The sequence below is a fragment of the Phascolarctos cinereus genome, unplaced genomic scaffold (genome assembly GCF_003287225.1).
Source record: "Phascolarctos cinereus isolate Bilbo 61053 unplaced genomic scaffold, phaCin_HiC Scaffold_5;HRSCAF=322, whole genome shotgun sequence".
Taxonomy (NCBI): domain Eukaryota; kingdom Metazoa; phylum Chordata; class Mammalia; order Diprotodontia; family Phascolarctidae; genus Phascolarctos; species Phascolarctos cinereus.
Genome location: NW_027555958.1, coordinates 367,732,564 through 367,751,401, shown reverse-complemented (window position 1 = coordinate 367,751,401; position 18,838 = coordinate 367,732,564). Strand labels below are relative to the sequence as shown.

At 37.2% G+C, this 18,838-nt stretch overlaps 1 protein-coding gene across 6 annotated transcripts in view; it reads left to right on the top strand.

Annotated features, from left to right (window-relative positions):
• The window catches only part of RPS6KC1 (ribosomal protein S6 kinase C1), a 203,717-nt gene that overhangs the window by 80,461 nt on the left and 104,418 nt on the right, over nt 1–18,838 (top strand). The window contains exon 1 of one of the 6 annotated variants that reach the window (XM_021007818.2): nt 1,482–1,568. The exons of the other annotated variants lie outside the window; for them this stretch is intronic. The gene's annotated coding sequence lies outside the window, so the exon portion shown is untranslated. Of the gene's footprint in view, nt 1–1,481; nt 1,569–18,838 lie in introns of those variants that run through there. 6 annotated transcript variants of the gene reach the window in all.

Below are 18,838 nucleotides of genomic sequence, written 5' to 3'. Positions count from 1 at the left end.
CCTAGTCACCCCAGGCTTCCAACCTAGGTGTCATCCTAGACTGACTCCTCACACTCTTTCACTCTCCTTATAGAATCAGTTGCCAAGTGCTCTTGTTTCTACTTTCACAAATCTCTTATATTCTCTCATTCTCACAATTTTCTCATTCTCTCCTCTGCCATTGCCACTGTGCTGATGTAGGACCTCATCGCCTCATGCCTAGACTAACTTCAGTAGCTGGCTGGTTGGTCTTCTCCCTACTCTAATCCATTCTCCTCTGAGCTATCAAAGTGTTCTTCCAAAAGTGTGAAGTTGACCATATGACCCACTCTACTCAATAAACTGACTTGAATTGACATAAAGAAAGTTAAAAGGGAGGCACATGGGTTGCAAAACCTGTGTGCCATGTGCATTTCACAGCTCGTATCACAAGCCTTGATGCCCTTGGTCCTTTTAGGAACAATATTTGTTATGTGAAGTTACTTCTGGTAACTTTTCCGTTTCTGATCCTCATTACTTTCCTGCTGGGCAAAGCCTATCCTCTGCCCTGGAGCCAAGGAAGTAGTGGTAAGCTCTTTTTGCTCACAGCCACCCTCAGTAGGGTGTTGAGAAAGGTGTTATGCTCTTTCAGTGAAAAGTGGTTCCCTTAAATCACCAAAACTACCAAGCTTCTCACATCTGCAAATTAGCAGGGATTCTGTTTTGCCCAATCAACTCCAAGCATCTTCTTACAGCAAAACATCAAAACCTCTATTTCCTCTTCATTATATTATTTCAAACCCGAGATGACAAGAGAAGATACAGGCACCCCTGAGAGGTTTTTCCTCTCTCAGACATTCTATGGTACCCAAGAGCAACAAACTCAGTATCCTTGATGAAGCAGCAGGATTTAGCTCTTAGCCAATGAGCTTCCTGCAGTTGTTCCAGTCTTTCCCCAGCTAACTAGGAAAGCAGTGCGTCTTCTAATCCGAAAGCTCCCAGGAAAACAGATAGAGAACCTGCTGTTTCCGCTTTGAAGCCTTCTGTATGTTTTATCCTTTGCTTCTTTTGACTTCAGCTCTTTAGATTACTCTCCTCTTGTCTCTTCACAAAACTTCTCTGGCTTCTTAACTGCTCCTAATACCTCCTTTGGGTCAATGACTTATCTTTACCTTCTGAGGTAAAAACTCAAGAAATCCATTTTTCTGTCAGATGTGATCCTCATATAATCCTTTCATAATAAGTTCCTTATATAATCTTCCCATATTGCCCAAACAGTTCTATTATTGTGTCAATTAAAAATTTCAAAATCCTTAAAAAAGGCACATGCAAATGAGCTGATGGACTGAAATGCCCTGTAGCCACAGTTACCCCTGTCTTCAAACAAGTCCCCTTAGTATGTTCAACCTAGGGACTCTGTGTCTTCCTGTTCCTCACAATAGTCTGTCTCTTCCACACTTCATCTCAGAGACCATTTATTCATAAGTGGATTTTATCATTTTTTTTCTTACACAGATATCCTTGTTTCCAGCCACTTTTAGCACCTGAAGTGTTCACATATAGAAGAAGAAGTAGATTACACTTGGATTCTTCTTCATCCTGATGTAGAGGTGACCCTCAATTCTCAAAGTCTATTCCAGTATAGTGCAAATTTTGATATGTCTTACTAACTGTACAGATTTTCAGTGTGGTTTCAGCAGTAGACTTGATTTCTCTTACTTGATGATTTTCATAGTTTAGTTCAGAAAGGTTCATCAGTAGAAGGTTGACCACTGGGAGATTGACTTTCTCGGTAACAGCATCTTGTGAGAACCATCTACTAGCATCACAGATAATAGGATCATAGGTTTTTATAGTCTGCACCAGCTTAGGGAATACCTGTGCTAGTGAAATCATGGATCCTTGATGTATTGAAGTATGTTTCAGAAATTCAGAAATATAAAGCTAACATTTTAAGCATTGTGTCTTGTTGGTTTTCTGGAGATAACTCACCAAAATTTACTTAGTACCTTCTCCCCATAAAGTACCGCACATATATAATAAAGGAAATATTTGGCATTAACAATTTTTTTCTCCCCAATAAGAAACAGATGAGTGGATGCTTGAAAGACTAGTATAATGCATTATTTGAAGGTAAATAAATGAGTCTTTGGGTGGGGAAAGTGTACTGAAGCTGAGAGATGGACTAAATTATCTCTTAAGATTTAACTTACTGGGACAGTGGTTGGGTACTATGGCTGTCTTGTCTCCCCAACCTTCTCTAAAGTTTTATCATCAGCTAATAAGTACTGTGATTCTCTGTATCATTCAGATTACCTTCCACATTTTCCCCCCAACCAGCTGGAAATAGAATGACACTTTTATTTAGGGAATTACCTCTGAATATAAAGGTAGTCTTACTTTTCAAGGAGAAGAAATGCTTTAAATTACAAAAATATACTGTACATGAAATATTGTTCCATGGCCCCTACCTTCTTTAGCTTTTCCCTTTTGAGGCTGGAGCTTTTATTTACTATAAAATCAGTTACTTTTTTTTTAGCAATCTTTTGTAATGTCCCTTGTGTTAATGGAGCTTCTCAAAATTTGCTATCTGAAGGCACTGGAACAAATATTTTAAAATGAAAAATTTTTTTTAAGTAGTGACTCAACTCTGCCTTTGATACCTTTCTCTTAGTAGAAGATCTGGAACTCAAATTCAGGTCTTCTAATTCCTAACCTGTTTTGTCTGCTATATCAAGACCTATGATATAGGTGCTTCTGGGCTTCATTTAATTGGTTGGCCTCAGTTTTCTTATCTTTTAAATGAAGAGGTTGGATTAGATGATTTAAGATGCCTTTTGGCTCTAAATCCTTTAGAAGCTGTCTAATCTTGTCTAAAGATAGATAAAGCATTTGTTAAGTGATTACCATGTGCCAGGCATTGGAAATACAAATATAAGCAAACTTCTTATCATTAGTGTAAGATAATCAAAATAATAACAATGGTAACAGAAAAGCAACAAAATAATAGATTTTCTACCGTACTTTAAGGTTTGCTAAGTGCTTTATAAATATCTCATTTTATCTTCCCAATAACCTTGGGAAGTAGGTGCTTTTATTATAATCATTTTACAGATGAGGAAACTGAGGCAGATAGTTGTTAAGTGGCATACTCAGGGTTACAAAGCTGCTAAGTAGGTGAGACTTGGATTTAAACTCAGGTCTTCCTGGCTGTAGGTCTAGCACTGTCCTCTGAGCCACCTAGTGGCCTTATAGCCACATGATGTTTATTTATGATAGGCAGTTAGGTGGTATGGGTATGGAGCACTGAGTTTGAATCCTACTTCAAATATTTATTAGCACTGTGATCTTGGGTTAAGTGATATACCCAATCACTTAACTGCTATATCACTTAACTTCTTCATCTTAGTTTCCTAATGGCTCTCCTACCTCACAAGATTGTAGAGTTTTTTAAATTATAATTTAAAACATATCTTTTCTTTGAAATTAAGGCTACCTTTATAAGAAACTACTTTGTTTAGTACGGTTTCAGAGGTACCTAGGTTGTACAGTGGATGAGAGTACTAGACATAGTTAGGGGGAGTTTGAATCTTGCCACTTCAGATACTTACTAGCGGTACGACTGTGGGCAAGTCATTTTACCACTCTCAGCCTCAGTATCCTTATCTGTAAAATGGGGGTAAATAGCACCTACCTCACAGAGTTGTTATCTTAAATGAAATAATATTTGTGAAGCTCTTTGTAGACCTCAAAGCTCTCTGTAAATGCTTACTATTATTATTATTATTGTTTAAAATTTTTTTCATCAAAAAATAAAAAATGAAGTTTTAACCTTAAAAGGCTAATCTGAGCAGAATTTTCTGTGGGAATAATAATAATTGGAATCTTCATAGGATTTTATTGTTTACAAGACACTTTACATATATTAGCTCTCATTTTGGCCTGACAGCATCCCTTTGAGCCAGTAGTCCAATAGATGAGAAAACTGAGTTTTGGAGAGGTTGATCAACTTGGCTGCAATCACATAGTTGTTAAGTGCTAGGGGCAGGATTTGAACTGAGGTCTTTCACAACCCACAAGCCTTGCTTCCACCTTGGGAGAGCTTGTTTATTCAGAATGATTCCTTCTTTCATGCTTCTGGATAAACTAGATATAATTTGTTCCAGTGGTTTTATTTTTTTTCTCTTTTGAAGAAAGAGGATCATAGAGGAATCACAAAATATGCCTTATATTTAGGTAAAAAACAAAATGAAGCAAAACAACTTAGTTTCTGTCAGATGTACAGAAGAAGGAATTTTAAAGATAAAAACTACATCTCCATGTACTTTAAGGATTTCTTATAGGGGGATTATTATCAATAGTGTGATTAATTATTATAGTGATATATATGGACATCTATTTGAGGTATGTTTATCTGGGTGAGTATACACATATACATATATCACAAATAATCTCTCTCTCTCACTCTCTTAACTTCCTCTGTTCCCAAAGGATTAATTGCTCAGGTAATTAGACCCTATGCACAGTAGGGTTTTATATATTATTAAAATCAACTATTAATCTGAATATAACACACTGCTTCTTTTGGGTAAAATTTCACAAGATTATGTGAAACTGAGGATGAATACTGTACCATTAAAAAAAATCAGCCTTCTAATCCATAATATGTAGGCATTTTAAGCAGACAGTAAATTAGTGGTGCACTATTCTATCTTCCAAGCAGAATGAAATTAAAGGAAGAAAGTCTCCACTACTAGAAGATACTTCTCTGTCCTCATACTACCTTATGTTCTTTGAATGGTGGTTACCTGAATCCCAGCTTTCATTTGTGATGAAAATATTTATTGGAAATTGCATAAAGGAAAGAAGTGAGTCATTTGTTCTCCTTCTGCAAAATTCTAGGTAAAGCTTTGATGTGCAGTAAAGTAGCTGTGGAGTTTCATATTCAGTTTGTATGAACAGTAAACAGAGCATCTAAAATAACCACTTGCACATTGCAACAAACACATCATCATTTGCTTAAAAAGAGTTATAATTACAGTTGACGAAGCATGGACACCATAAAAAATGCATTAGTTTGGCTTGACACATTAATTACCTGTTTTTGCAGATGTTTTTATGTATTGTTGTGTGAACAGTTTACAAAATAATTACAGGAAAGTCATATGGAAAATAAACTAAGTGGGTGGTTTCTCGCCTAAATATTTTCATTCATGTGAATCTGTGTGAGGCACAGCTGCTCTGTACCAAATGCAGAGAGATAGATGAGGATTCTCGAAGGGTTTTTATTAGAAGGTCTCTGTCATCAGCACTACCACATTTTTATATCTTTAGCAGCATAGTTTTTAAACATTAAAATGACAGGGTTGATTTAATCCTAGTGATCAAAGAAAAAGCTTTGATCCTGATCAGAAGAAATGTAAGTATCTGTCAGATCTCTAACAGCCCCCCTCCCCCTAAACCCCCACCTCCAAACAAAAACCAAACACCAAACTAAACAAAACTCTAAATGGAAAAAAACATTGCTAGTTTATGTTGAATAACGTATTGAAAGAATAGTAGTAAAGAGTTACCAAGGGGTTTGAGAAAAAGTTAAATGTTTATTTCCCATTGAACTCTGATCACTTTCTGTTATTAACAGATTTATGAGGCAAGGATGTTTTTAGACTCCTTTCTATCCCCCATAAATACCATGTATATAGTATACAAGTGAATCAGTATTTGTTGAATGATAATAGTTTGACATCTGTGACCTGAAAATTTATATTTATGAAATTTATGAGTAGGTAGCCCTGTGCTATATTGACCATGCTTCTTTTTTCTTTTTTTTGTTAGCATAGGATAAGAGGAAGGATGGTAGTGATGAACTGAATAGAAAGGGCGAAATAAACTGTACTTCCTGTCACATTGGAGTCCCTGACGCAAATAGCTGGAGTTTTTCTGTATGTGAGGTGGTCTTTAATTGTGATACTGGGTAATAAAGGACTTAGGTAATATGTATCATTGCCCCTGGTTATAATAGTTGGGGAGATAACATATCCTTGAACAGATGAAACTGGAGATCATGACACACATGAGAAAGGAGACATAATCTTTAGAGACTATATTGGTGAAAGATGTGTCCCCAATCACGGAAGCTAATTTAGAAAGGAATAGAGAGCCTAGGAATGTTTCTCATGTTATAAATTGTGTTGAATCCTGAAATGGGCTCCTGTGATTACCTATTTTGGGTGTGACATGGTAAATCCTTTTAAACAATTCAAAGCATTTAAAAATAGACTCAGAGTTTACATTCTTTATACTGGGAACTCATAACCTGAAAAGTTTCAGAAGCTTTTAACTGAAAGGAATAATTTACAATCAGTAAGTCTATTGATTTTTGGCCTCTTCTAGAAAACATTGTATGTATCTGTGTCCAAGAGATTTTACAAAATGATTGTATTTGCCTTCGGGTTCTGAAAAGTTTTGTTAATAGGACCTAACTTAAATCTAGTGGGTGGAAATAAGGAAATAGTATGCCAGGTCCCTCAGTATGCCAGTCATAAAATTGTCATTGATATAGTGTTCCCTAAACAGATAATTTTCAGCTCTTACTGGCCTCTCCTTTCTGGAACTCATTAAGTAGATTTTCTTTCTGTCTTTTGTGTATGCACTTCATACTTACCTCCTTCTCTTCCTCTTATCATCCCTTGTCTGCATGTTAATCTTTAAAAATATTTAATTTTGGAACATAAGGGAAACTTTTTGGGGCAATGACTTTTCTTGGAAAAGGTTATCTTCATTAAGGAATTGACCAAGAGTTTTTCTAAGGGAGCAGTTAGTGTATGATTATTTTTTGAGGTAATTTCTTTTTTAACCCCAAATAAGAGAGATGTATAGAGGAGAAGGAAATTATAAAATACAAGAGAGGATTGTCTTTGTATTCAATATTCATATCACCTAATAGTGAGCCAGTATCCTTCACTCTTATAGAAACTACAAAATTTTTTAAGTAGCATTGAAAACGAACATAATTGAAGGAGTATTTGGGCATGTATTTCAGCAGCTTTTTTCCCCTCTTCTATGTTTAGGTAACTCTGAGAACTTATAGGTGCCATAGAATGGTTGGTTTAAGAAATTGTTTGATGAGGATTGGTTAAATGCTAATGGAAAGATAATTCCCTGGCTGACCAGTTCATGCTGTACCCTGAAAGGCTGACGGCTCCCGAGTCATGATAGATGTGCAGAACCATAAATCACTTTTCTTTTCAAGGTTGTCTTTTGTTGTCAGAACACTTAGGATGATACAGAGATGGTGGAACAGACCTGAAAAAATAAAATGTTATTAAATATAATAGACTAGCACTTAAAAAATCTACAATCACCAAGGCCATTTCAGAAAACTGTATGCCTTTATGAGACTGAAGTTGTAAAACTAAACTAAACAAAACAAAACAAAGCAGGTTGTTTTGGATATTCTTTCTTATGTGATGGATGTTAGTGATAACCATGTGTACTTGACGAAGGTAGAGTACAGATATTGTAGAATGTATGTGGGGCAAAATAAGAGAGATTGATAAAAAGATAAAATATGATGTAGTGACAAAGAGTAACAAAATTAGGAGACCTAATTTTTATTTTAAACTCTAGACCTGGCTTTTATTTTCCATTAAATAAGTATTTATTAAATGTGAACGATGTGCCACACTACAGTGCTAAATGATGAGAATACAAAGATGAAAAAACCGATAATCTCCGTCCTTAAGGAGCTTACATTCTCTTTTATGTTCAGTTATTAAACATTTATTTTTTTTTCCTACCAGCCTCACGTTCCAAAACTCCAATGGGAAAAAAAATACAAAACCTTTATAAAAATAAGTACAATCAAGCAAAGCAAATTTCGTTATTGGCCGTGTCCAAAAATGTGTCTCGTTCTGCATATTAGTCTGTCTCCTCTTTGATATGACATTCTTCATCACTGGTCCTTTGGAATCGTGATTTATCATTGTTCCTAGGTCTTAAGTCTTTCAGAACTTTATGTTTTCACATTATTGATGTTGTATTATAAATTGTTTTCCTCATTCTACTCAATTTACTCTTAACAGGTCTTCCTAGGTTTCTCTGAAACTGTTATTTTTTTCAGCACAAATATTGTATTATATTCATATGCTGCAATTGGTAAGCATTCTCCAGTTGGTGGCCATGTCTTTAGTTTCCCCTTCTTTGCCACTATAAAGTTAAATCAATAAGCATTAAGTGCCAGGCACTATGTTAAATATTGAGGGTTTTGAAGAAAGGGAAAACAGTCACCACCCTCAGGGAGTTCACATTCTAAGGAGATGCTATGTGAACGATCAAGTACATGCAAGATATGTAAAGGATAACTTGTAGATAATCTTCGAGTTAAGACACTAGCTTTTGGGGAGCTCAGGAGAGACTTCTTGTGGAAGGCAGGATTTTATCTGGGACTTGAAAGTAGCTAGAGAAGCCAAGAGGCAGAGAATAGAAGGAAAAGACTTCCAAGCATGAGGCTTAGCTAGTGAAAATGCGTAGTGGAGGTAGTTAGAATATCTTTTGGGAGGAAGAACAAGGAGGCCATTGTCATTAGATTATAGTGTACATGTTTGGGAGTAAAATGTAAGAGACTGAAAAAGTAAGAAGGGGCCAGATTATTAAAGGTTTAAAATCCGAGATCTTATTGGTAATTGGAAGCCATTGGAGTTTATTGAATGGGAGGGAGGGTGACATGGTCAGACCTGTGCTTTAGAAAGGTAATTTTGATAGCTCAGTGGAGGATGGATTGGAATGGTAAGAGACTTGAGGTAGGGAGACCAACCAGGAGGGTATTACACTAGCCTAGGCATGAAGTTCTGAGAGCCTGCCTATACTACAGTGGTGACAATGTCAGAGGAGAGAAGGGAAAGCATACAAGAAATGTTGGAAAGTAGAACCAAAAGTTCTTGGCAATAAATTATATATGGAAAGTGAGAGGGAGAGTGAGGAGTTGAGGATGGCATCGAGGTTGAGAGTCTGGGTGACAAAGAAAGTGGCGGTACCTTCAACAGTGAAAAGGAAAGATAATGGGTTCAGTTTGGACGTATTGAGTTTAAGATTTCTATGGAACATTAAATTTGAGATGTCCAGTAGGCAGTTGGGTATGTAAGACTAGAGGTCAGGAGAGAGTTCTGAGAATCTTCTCATATAGACGATTAAGAAATTGATGAGATCTCCAAGTGAGATAGTATAGAGGGAGATGAGAAGAAGGTCCAGGACAGAGCCTTGGAAGATAATCCATCAGTGTGACTTAGATGAAGACCAAGAAAAGGGCACTGAGAGGGAATGGTTTGACACGTAGGAGGAGAACCAAGTGTGAGCAGTGTCACAGAAACCTATAGGGGAGAGTATGAGGAAGGGGGTAACTTAAAAATTAAGAAATCTACAACCACCAAGGCCATTTCATAAAACTATATGCCTCTATGAAACTGAAGTTGCAAAACTAGACAAAACAACAAAAAAAGTGGGTTGGTTTGGATATCCTTTCCTTTGTGATGGATGCTGGCGATAACCACACATACTTGATAATGTCAAAGACTGCCAAAAGATCAAGAAAGATGAGGCTTGAGAAAAGGTCATTACGTGTGACAATTAAGAAACCATTCATTGGTAACTTTGAAGAGAGCCGTTTCAGCTTGGATTGGAAGCTAGACTGTTCAAATTTAAAAAGGAGGTATTGATTTTAGATGGCCTTCTTGAGGAGTTTTTCTACCAGAGAGATGAAAGGCTATACAAGACAGTAATTAACTGAGATGAAGTGAGAGTGTTTTGAGGATGAGAGAGAGAGAGGAGAGAGAGAGCGTGCGCACTATGGGCATGCTTGTAGGCAGCATGGAAGCGATAGATAGATAGATAGGTAGATACATACATACATACATATATGAGAGAGAGAAAAGATTACTGAGAGAATGAGGGTGATAGAGGGCCAGTAAGCTAGAGAAGATGGAAAAGAATTGGGTGAAGGGTACATGATGAGGGATTTTCCTTGACAGAAGGACTATCTTTTTCTGTGTGTTAAGGGTAAGATGTAAGGTGAGGAATGGAGAAGAGAGAGCTCTCCAGGAATGGCCTAAAGTTTTTTTAGGGAAATAGGAGGAAAGATTCTCAGCTGAGAGAGTGGAGGAAGGGGGTGCCATGGAGGCTTGAGGAATGATGAGCAGGTTTCAGAAAAACCACTGTGGTAAGTGTGGTAGTAAGTTGATTAGGGAAGTATAAAGTGATTGTCTTCCTGGTCAAGGGCTGGTTGAGTATGAGTGGTAGACTCATTCAACATAGCTTTGTGCTTTCTCCTACCTACTTTTGGAATCACTTTAATGGTAGTGAAGGCAGTGGATAGTGGTTGTAATCCAAAACTGGTGTTTATAAGGGCAAAGTCGATAGTAGCATAAAAGAGCAAGAGACTTAAGTGTAGGGGATAAAGGCGTAATTGAACTGGTTTATCAAAGAATCAAAATGAAAAGGGGGGACATTGTGGCTAATATAGGATTGATGGCCTTTTAAAGAACCAAGGGGTAGAAGCATTGGCTGTCATGGTAAAGACAAAAAATGGTTTTAGGGTTGGAAGTCAGAGGGGAAGATAGAATTCCAGAAATTATGATCAGATAAAAGAATTTCAGAGCTCATGAATATGGAAATGTTACATTTTTGCTTGACGGCAAGATCAATAGGATGACTGTCTCTTTGTACTTGAGGTGGGATGGAGGAGAGAAGGTCATGGGAAATGAGTAAATGGAGAAACTGGAATGATAGCATGTTTGAGGAAATACACACACGTATGTATGTATGTATGTATATATGTATGTATAATATTAAAGGTCCCTAGTATGAGGCCTGGAGTTAGCAAAAGAAAAAGACCACTGAGCAATAAAGGAGAGTATCCTAGGGATTAATAAATGGTAGCTACCATAACCTTGATTGAGTGATAAATATGGTTTAAATGAACTTCAAAGAAGAGGTTACTGAGTGATAATGATAGAGAAAGAGTCTGGAATTGGCAGTGGGGAGCAAAGATTATTCCAAATCCCTTACCATGACCAGTGTGTCAGGGGGTGTGAGTGAAAGTACCACCAGGGCTGAAAAAGGTGGCCAGGGATGCCATGTTATCGGGAAAGAGCCAGTGAGTGAAAAGTGAGGAAGGAAGAGGTTTTAATATGACAGTAAGTTTGTTACCTATGGAACCCCATCCCAGAGAGCATAGTGGATGGATGGGCAGAGCAAATCTGGTATGGGGTGTTAGAAGGATTGTTGATGGGGATCAAGTTAGCTACTGGTTTATCTATTCATGATTTTTTTTAAACTAGTGCTTAATTTTATTTATTCATTTTGATGTTCAGTTTGTTAATCTCTTCTTTGATTTTTGATTTTCAAGATTTCTATTTTGCTTTTTATTTGTAGTTTTTTAATTTGTTGGTTTTTTATTTCATGAACTGCTTGGATTGCTTCCCCCAAATTTTTTTATGTTGTCTTATTGTTGTCAGTATCTTTATTAGTAAGATGTATCATTTCTATGACTTGTTCATTAATCCACTAGTTCTTTAGGATTAAGCAATTTGTCTCCATTTGATTTTTAAGTTTTTCTTCAGTGGCCATTTATGGAATGTAATTTTTATCGAGTTGTGGTATGTAAAGGATGTTTATAATTTGTTTATAAGATTTTTATGCCTTACATATGGTAAGTTTTTGTAGAAGTGCCATAAACAGCTGTGAATACGCATACTGCTTTTTCCTCCTATTCAGTAGACACTAGATGTCTTTCCTATCTCACCTTTCTAAAATTCTACTTAAAGACATCCTTAACTTCATTCTTTATTTTTAAATTATATTTGTGTAGCTCTGAAAGGGGTTTATTGAGGTCCCTCTTTATGTATTTATTTATTTGCTTGCTTGCTTGCTTGCTAGGCAGTGGGGTTAAGTGACTTGCCCAGGGTCACACAGCTAGTAAGTGTCAAGTATCTGAAGCTTGATTTGAACTCAGGTCCTCTTGACTCCAGGGCTGGTGCTCTATCCACTGCGCCACCAGCTGCCCCTGAAGTCCTTCTTTATTATAGTTTTACTTTCTAATTCTTATTGCGCAGTTGATTTTGTGTACTTCAGTAGTTAAATAACTTAATACTGGTTTTTTTGTGAATAAAGAATAGTCTTAGTTTTCAAAGAAATCCTTGGATGAGGAGACATTTCAAGATCAATCATAAGTACTAATATCAGATTTCTCATGTAATATGAAGCCATAGATTTAGAGGTGGAAGGGATCTTAGAGATCATCTAGTTCGGTTCCCTCCTTTTATAAGAAATTGAGGGCCTGCATAATCTAATCTCACTCTCTGGGCCTGTTGCTGTTGTTTTTCCTATGTTTCTAATCACTATTTTTATGTGCAGTTCTTTGTATAATTATCTCTTTTTGCTCTTGAATTTCTCTTTTACACCTGGGATCACCCATCTCACAATATTTTCTTTCTCTTTTGCCCTTTGTCCTAGAATTCCTTTGACACAGTATCATACATCTGGAACTAGAAGGGACCTTAGAAACTAACTGAAGTTCCTCATTTTATTGATGGGGAAATGGAGGCTGACTTGCCAAGTGACTCATTTCCTTTGCTGCATCATCATCTTTCCCCTTCACATTAAGACTCTGCCTGTCAGGACTCTGTCCTAGGCCTATTCTTTTCCTTTTGTATTGTCTTTTTTGATGGCCTCATTTTGTACCTTTACTACATTACTTATTGTGCCTTTGCAAAATAGTCTGTGCTTAATAAATGTTCATTTAATTGATTTTAATTGCCCAAGGTCATAAAATTATTAAGTAACATAGCTGAGTTTCTAGTAAGTCATAAGAATTAGTGTTATTTCTGCTGTACTAGGCTGTCCTGGTTTTCCTCAAAGCCCATGCTCTTGGGGATAAGATTCTTCACTTTCCCCTTTAATGTAAGAATCTGAGGTCAAATCCACTTGTTGGGTGGGAGTGAAGGAAAGGAAGTTCCTTTCTTATAGTCTTCACAGAGAACCATCCATCCTCCTCCATTTTCCCTTTTCCCCCACACCCATACCCATAACCACACTGTGGGCCTGTGGCTCAGTAGACTTTTCTCCCTTGACTTTCATAAACAATCACATGCTTTCCCCCAGCAGCCTCAGACCACTGCTTCCCTCCTCCTCCCACTTCTCTTGGTGTATTATCTTGTTTTACTGGAATGTAAGTTTCTTTTTCTTTCTTTCTTTCTTTCTTTTTTTTTGCAAGGCAATTGGGGTTAAGTGACTTTCCCAGGGTCACACAACTAGTAAGTGTCAAATGTCTGGTCTGAGACTGGATTTGAACTCAGGTCCTCATGACTCCAGGCCGGTGCTCTGTCTGCTGCACCATCTAGCTGCCCCCAAAATGTAAGTTTCTTAAGGGCAGAGATTATCTTGCTTTTTTAGTCTTTTTATCCTAGTACTTAGCAGAGTGCCTGACACATAGTAAGCACTTAATAAATACTCATTTATTCATTCATCCCATACAGTGCCCATAACTGACACTGTGTATAGTATTCCTCTTCTGGTTTAGGATGCAGATCAGCATTTATTAAGCACCTACTACTATGTGGTAGGTACTGTACTAAACACTGGGGATATAAAGAAATGCAGAAAACACTTGCTGCTCTGAAGGAGCTCAAAGTCTAATGGAGGTGACAACATGTAAACAACTATATACAGATAGGATATATACAGGATAAATTGGGATAATGTCAAAGAGAAGGCACTAAAATTAAGGAGTTCTGAGAAGGTCTTCTTGTAGAAGGTGGGCCTTCAGTGGAGACTTAAAGAAGTGAAGGAAGCTAGGAGGCAGAAGTTTATATCCTTATCTGTTTCTTCGGGACCTTAATTGGTTTTTCTAGTCAAGAGTTAAACTTGTGATTGTTGTCATTATGTCCTCTTGGTTCTGTTTTATTTCATACCCTTTTCTATTTCTCATGTTTGTCATTTCTTATTGACAATATTATACCATCACATTCATAGATGACTTTTTTCAGCCATTCCTTAATTAATGGACACTCACTTTCTTGCTAGTTCTTTGCTGTTGCTGGACGTAACTTCTATGAATATTATGATATATATTGAACCTTTGTTTCTGTCTTTGACTTTTTTTGGGTATGTACCGCAAGAGGCTTGCAAAGTCAAAGGTATGGGTTTGTTAGTCAGTTTTCTTGCATAATTTCAAATAGAAATCCAGCATTGTTGGACTACTAAATAGTTCCTCCAACAGTGTATCAGTGCATCTCCTTTCCTTCCAGTAGCTCTTCTATAATTGACTTTTCTTTTCCTTTGTCATCTTTGCTAATTTGCATAGTGGGAAGTGAAATCTCATTTACTTTAATTTTTATTTTTCTTACTATTAGTAATTTTAAACATGTTTTCATAGTTATTTATAGTTGGCAGGTCTTCTGAAAGTTGCCCATTTGTGTCATTTGATCCCTTATATACTGGGGATATAGCTCTTGCTTTTACAATATGACCAGTACATATTTTTTGATCATACGTTTATTTGATGACATCCATTTCTTCATATAGTTTCTTATTAGATGTTTTAGCCTACTCATACCCACCACACCACCTCTCCATTGCCCTCTGAGAGGTGCTAATTTTTAATTGTGTAGATTAGACCCTGTAGTGTTTCATAGCCATGTAATCAAAATTAGCATGTAGCAACCAATAAGAAAAAAGATGGGCCTTTGTTGAAGGGAGAAGTTTTGCATCATAAAAGGAACTTTGTAATTTTTCAAAGGTAATCTAGCTTGTTTTCTTCTTGTTAAATTCTAGATCTACTTGTCTATTAAAAATTTTTTTTTCTTATTATATGTAAAAACAATTTTTAACATTTGCTTTTTGGGATTTTGAGTTCCAAATTCTCTTGTTCTGTCTCTTCCTTCCCCCTCATTGAGAAAGCAAGCAGTTTGACATAAGTTATATGTGTACAGTCATGCAAAACATTTATATATTATTCACGTTGTGAAAGAAAACATAGACCTCCCCCACTAAACAAAACAAAAAACAAAAACCCAAGAAAAATAAAGTAAAAGATGTTTGCTTTGATCTGTAGTCAGACTATCAGTTCTCTCTCTGGAGGTGGATAGCATTTTTCATCATAAATCTTTTGGAACTGTCATAGATCATTGTATTGCTGAGGATAGCTAAATCATTCACAGTTGATTTTGCTCCTGATTCTACTCACTTCACTTTGCATCAGTTCATATAAATCTTCCCAGGTTTTTATAAAAGCATCATGCTCATCATTTCTTATAGCACAATAGTATTCCATCATAATCATATACCACAGTTGTTTTGTCATTCTCCAATTGATGAGTATCTTCTCAATTTCCAGTTCTTTGCCACCACAACAAGCTGCTATAAATATTTTTTTTTTGTACAAATAGGTCCTCCCTCCCCCCTTTTTTGGATCTGTTTGGGATATGAACCTGGTAGTGGGATTGCTGGGTCAAAGAGTATGTAAAGTTTTATAAAGCCTTTTGGGTGTAGTTCCAAATTGTTCTCTAGAATGGTTGGATCAGTTCACAACTTTACCAGTAATATTTTAGTGTCTCAGTTTTCCCCATCTCCTTTGATATTTGTTGTTTTCCTTTTCTGTAAATTTCTGTTAATCTGATCAATGTAAGGTGGTACTTCAGAGTTGTTTTAATTTGCATTTCTCTAATCAATAGTGATTTAAAGCAAATTTTTTTATGATTATAAATAGCTTTGATTTCTTTGTCTGAAAACTGCCTGTTTATATCTTTTGACCATTGATCAACTAGGGAATGACTTATATTCTTATAAATTTGACTCAGTATCCTGTATGTTTGAGAAATGAGGCCTTTATAAGAGAAATTTGCTGAATTTTTTCAGTTATGATTACTGTGTATTTCCCTCCATTCTCTTTTTTCCTCATTTATCCTTTTCTCTCCTTTTGCCCTGTCCCTCCTCAAAAGTGTTTTGCTTCTGCCACTGCCTCCCCCAATCTGCCCTTCCTTCTATCAGCACCTCACTCCTTCTTATCCCCTTCCCCTCCTACTTCGCTACAAGGGTAAGATAGATTTCTATAACCAACTTTTTGAACCAATTCCTATGAGAGTAAGGTGCAAGTGTTGTCTATTCTTCCCCCCCTTCCCCTCTACTCTGAAAGTTTTTTTATGCCTCTTTTATGTCAGATAATTTACCCCTTTCTACCTTTCCCTTCCCTCTTCTCCCAGCACATCCCTTTTTCTCACCCCTTAATTTTATTTTGTTATCTGTCCTATCATAGTCAACTCAAACCTGTACCCTCTGTCTACATAGACTCCTAACTGCCCCAATAATGATAACATTGTTAGGAGTTACAAATATCATCTTCTCATGTAGGAATGCAAACAATTTAACCTTATTGAATCCCTTATGATTTCTCTTTCCTGTTTACCCTTTTATCCCTCTCTTGAGTCTTATATTTGAAAGTCAGATTTTTCTATTCAGCTCTGGTCTTTTCATCAGGAATGCTTAAGAGTCCTCTGTTTCATTAAATGTCTTCCCCTAAAGGGTTATACTTAGTATAACCTTGCAGGGCAGGTGATTCTTGCTCTCTGGAATATTATATTCCAAGCCCTCTGATCCGTTACTGTAGAAACTCCTAAATCTTGTGTGATCCTGACCATGGTACCATGATGTTTAACTTGTTACTTTCTGGATGCTTGCAGTATTTTCTCCTTGAGCTGGGAGCTCTGGAATTTGGCTGTAGTATTCCTGGGAGCTTTCACTTTGGGGATTTCTTTCAGGAAGTGATTGATGAATTCTTTCAATTTCTGTTTTACCTTCTGGTTCTGGGATATCAGGGCAGTTTTCTTTAATAATTTCTTGAATTATGATGTCTGGGCTCTTTTTTTGATCATTGCTTTTAGGTAGGCCAATGATTTTTAAATTGTCTCTCCTTGATCTGTTTTCTAGGTCAGTAGTTTTTTTCAATGAGATATTTCACATTGTCTTCTATTTTTTCTTTCTTTTGATTTTGTTTTATTGTTTCCTGTTGTCTCATGGAGTCATTAGCTTCTACTTTCCACTTTTAATTTTTAAGGAATTATTTTCTTCAGTGAGCTTTTGTATCTTCTTTTCCATTTGGCCAGTTTTACTTTTTAATGAGTTTTTTTCTTCAGTGAATTTTTGTATATTTTCACATTTCACCAATTCTGCTTTTTAAAGAATTCTTCTCTTTGGGGTGGTGGGCGGAGCCAAGATGGCAGAGTGAAAGCAGTGACTTGTCTGAGCTCTCCCCCAAAGCCCTCCAAATACTCATAAAAAATGGCTCTAAACAAATTCTGAAGCAGCAGAACCCACAAAAAGACAGAGTGAAACAAATTTCCAGCCCAAGACAACCTGGATGATTGATCAGAAAGGTGTATTGCGCCGGGCTGGGAGCGCAGCACAGCGTGGGCGCGCAGGCTGCAGCAAACCTGGAGCAGGCCTCAGAGGACTGAATCGTGGGCACCTGTGGAGGTTTCCAGACTCCTCAATCCACAAATGCCAAAGACAACTTAGAAGGTCAGTGGGAAAAGTCTGTTTCTGTCGGTGCTAAGAAAGGAAGGCAGGGCCTCAGATTCATTCCCCAAGAGCCTGGCCCTGGGAGGGTGCAGCTGCTTCCCGAGCTTCTGGCCACAGACTGAGGGGGAATCCAGTGGCTGACCAGAGAGGGACTGCAGGGATCTCTTTGCCAGTGCTGAGGCAGGAATCTCTTGCTTTGCCCATGTGTGGATCTGTCACAGTTCTGGGCGGCAGTGCTGGGGTGAGGAGGAGCACTGGTGTGGGGGAGCTTGTAGTGGCTGTGAAGAGGAACCCCTCCTCACAGTTACGGGACAGAAAGGAATACTTGTGGTCACAGGCCAGGAAAGGAGTTAACACCTCGCCCCTTATCATACCACCTTGAAAGATCTGAAATATCTCATTGGAAAAACAGCTGATCTGGAAAATAGATCCAGGAGAGAGAATTTAAAAATTATTGGACTGTCTGAAAGCCATGATCAAAAAAAGAGCCTAGACATCATCTTTCAAGAAATTATCAAGGAAAACTGCCCTGATATAATAGAACCGGAGGGCAAAATAGAAATGGAAAGAATCCACAGATCTCCTCCTGAAAGAGATCCTCAAAGGAAAACTCCTAGGAATATTGTGGCCAAATTCCAGAGTTCCCAGGTCAAGCAGAAAATCTTACAAGCTGCCAGAAGGAAACAATTCAAGTACTGTGGAAACACAATCAGGATAACACAAGATTTAGCAGCTTTTTACATTAAAGGACCGTAGGGCATGGAATATAATATTCTGGAGGGCAAAGGAGATAGGCTTACAACGAAGAGTCACCTACTCAGCAAAACTGAGTATAATCCTTCAGGGGAAAAAATGGTCATTCCGTGAAATAGAGGACTTTCAAGCATTCCTGATGAAAAAACCAGAGCTGAATAGAAAATTTGACTTTCAAATACAGGACTCCAGTGGAACATGAAGAGGTAAACAGGAAAGAGAAATCATAAGAGACTTATTAAGATTGAACTGTTAACGTTCCTGCATGGAAAGATGATATTTGTAACTCATGAGAACTTTGTCAGTATTAGGGTAGTTGAAGGAAAAAAAATTGTATGTATGTATATATAGATAGATAGAGGGCACAGGGTGAGTTGAAGATTAAGGGGTCATATCTGGAGAATAAAATTAAGGGATGAGAGAGGATTATAGTAGGAGAAGAAGAAAGGGAGAGGTAGAATGGGGTAAATTATCTCACAAAAAAAAAACAGAAAAGTCTCTCACAGTGGAGGGGAAACAGGGAAAGGTGAGAGGGAATGAGGGAAGCTTATTCTCATAG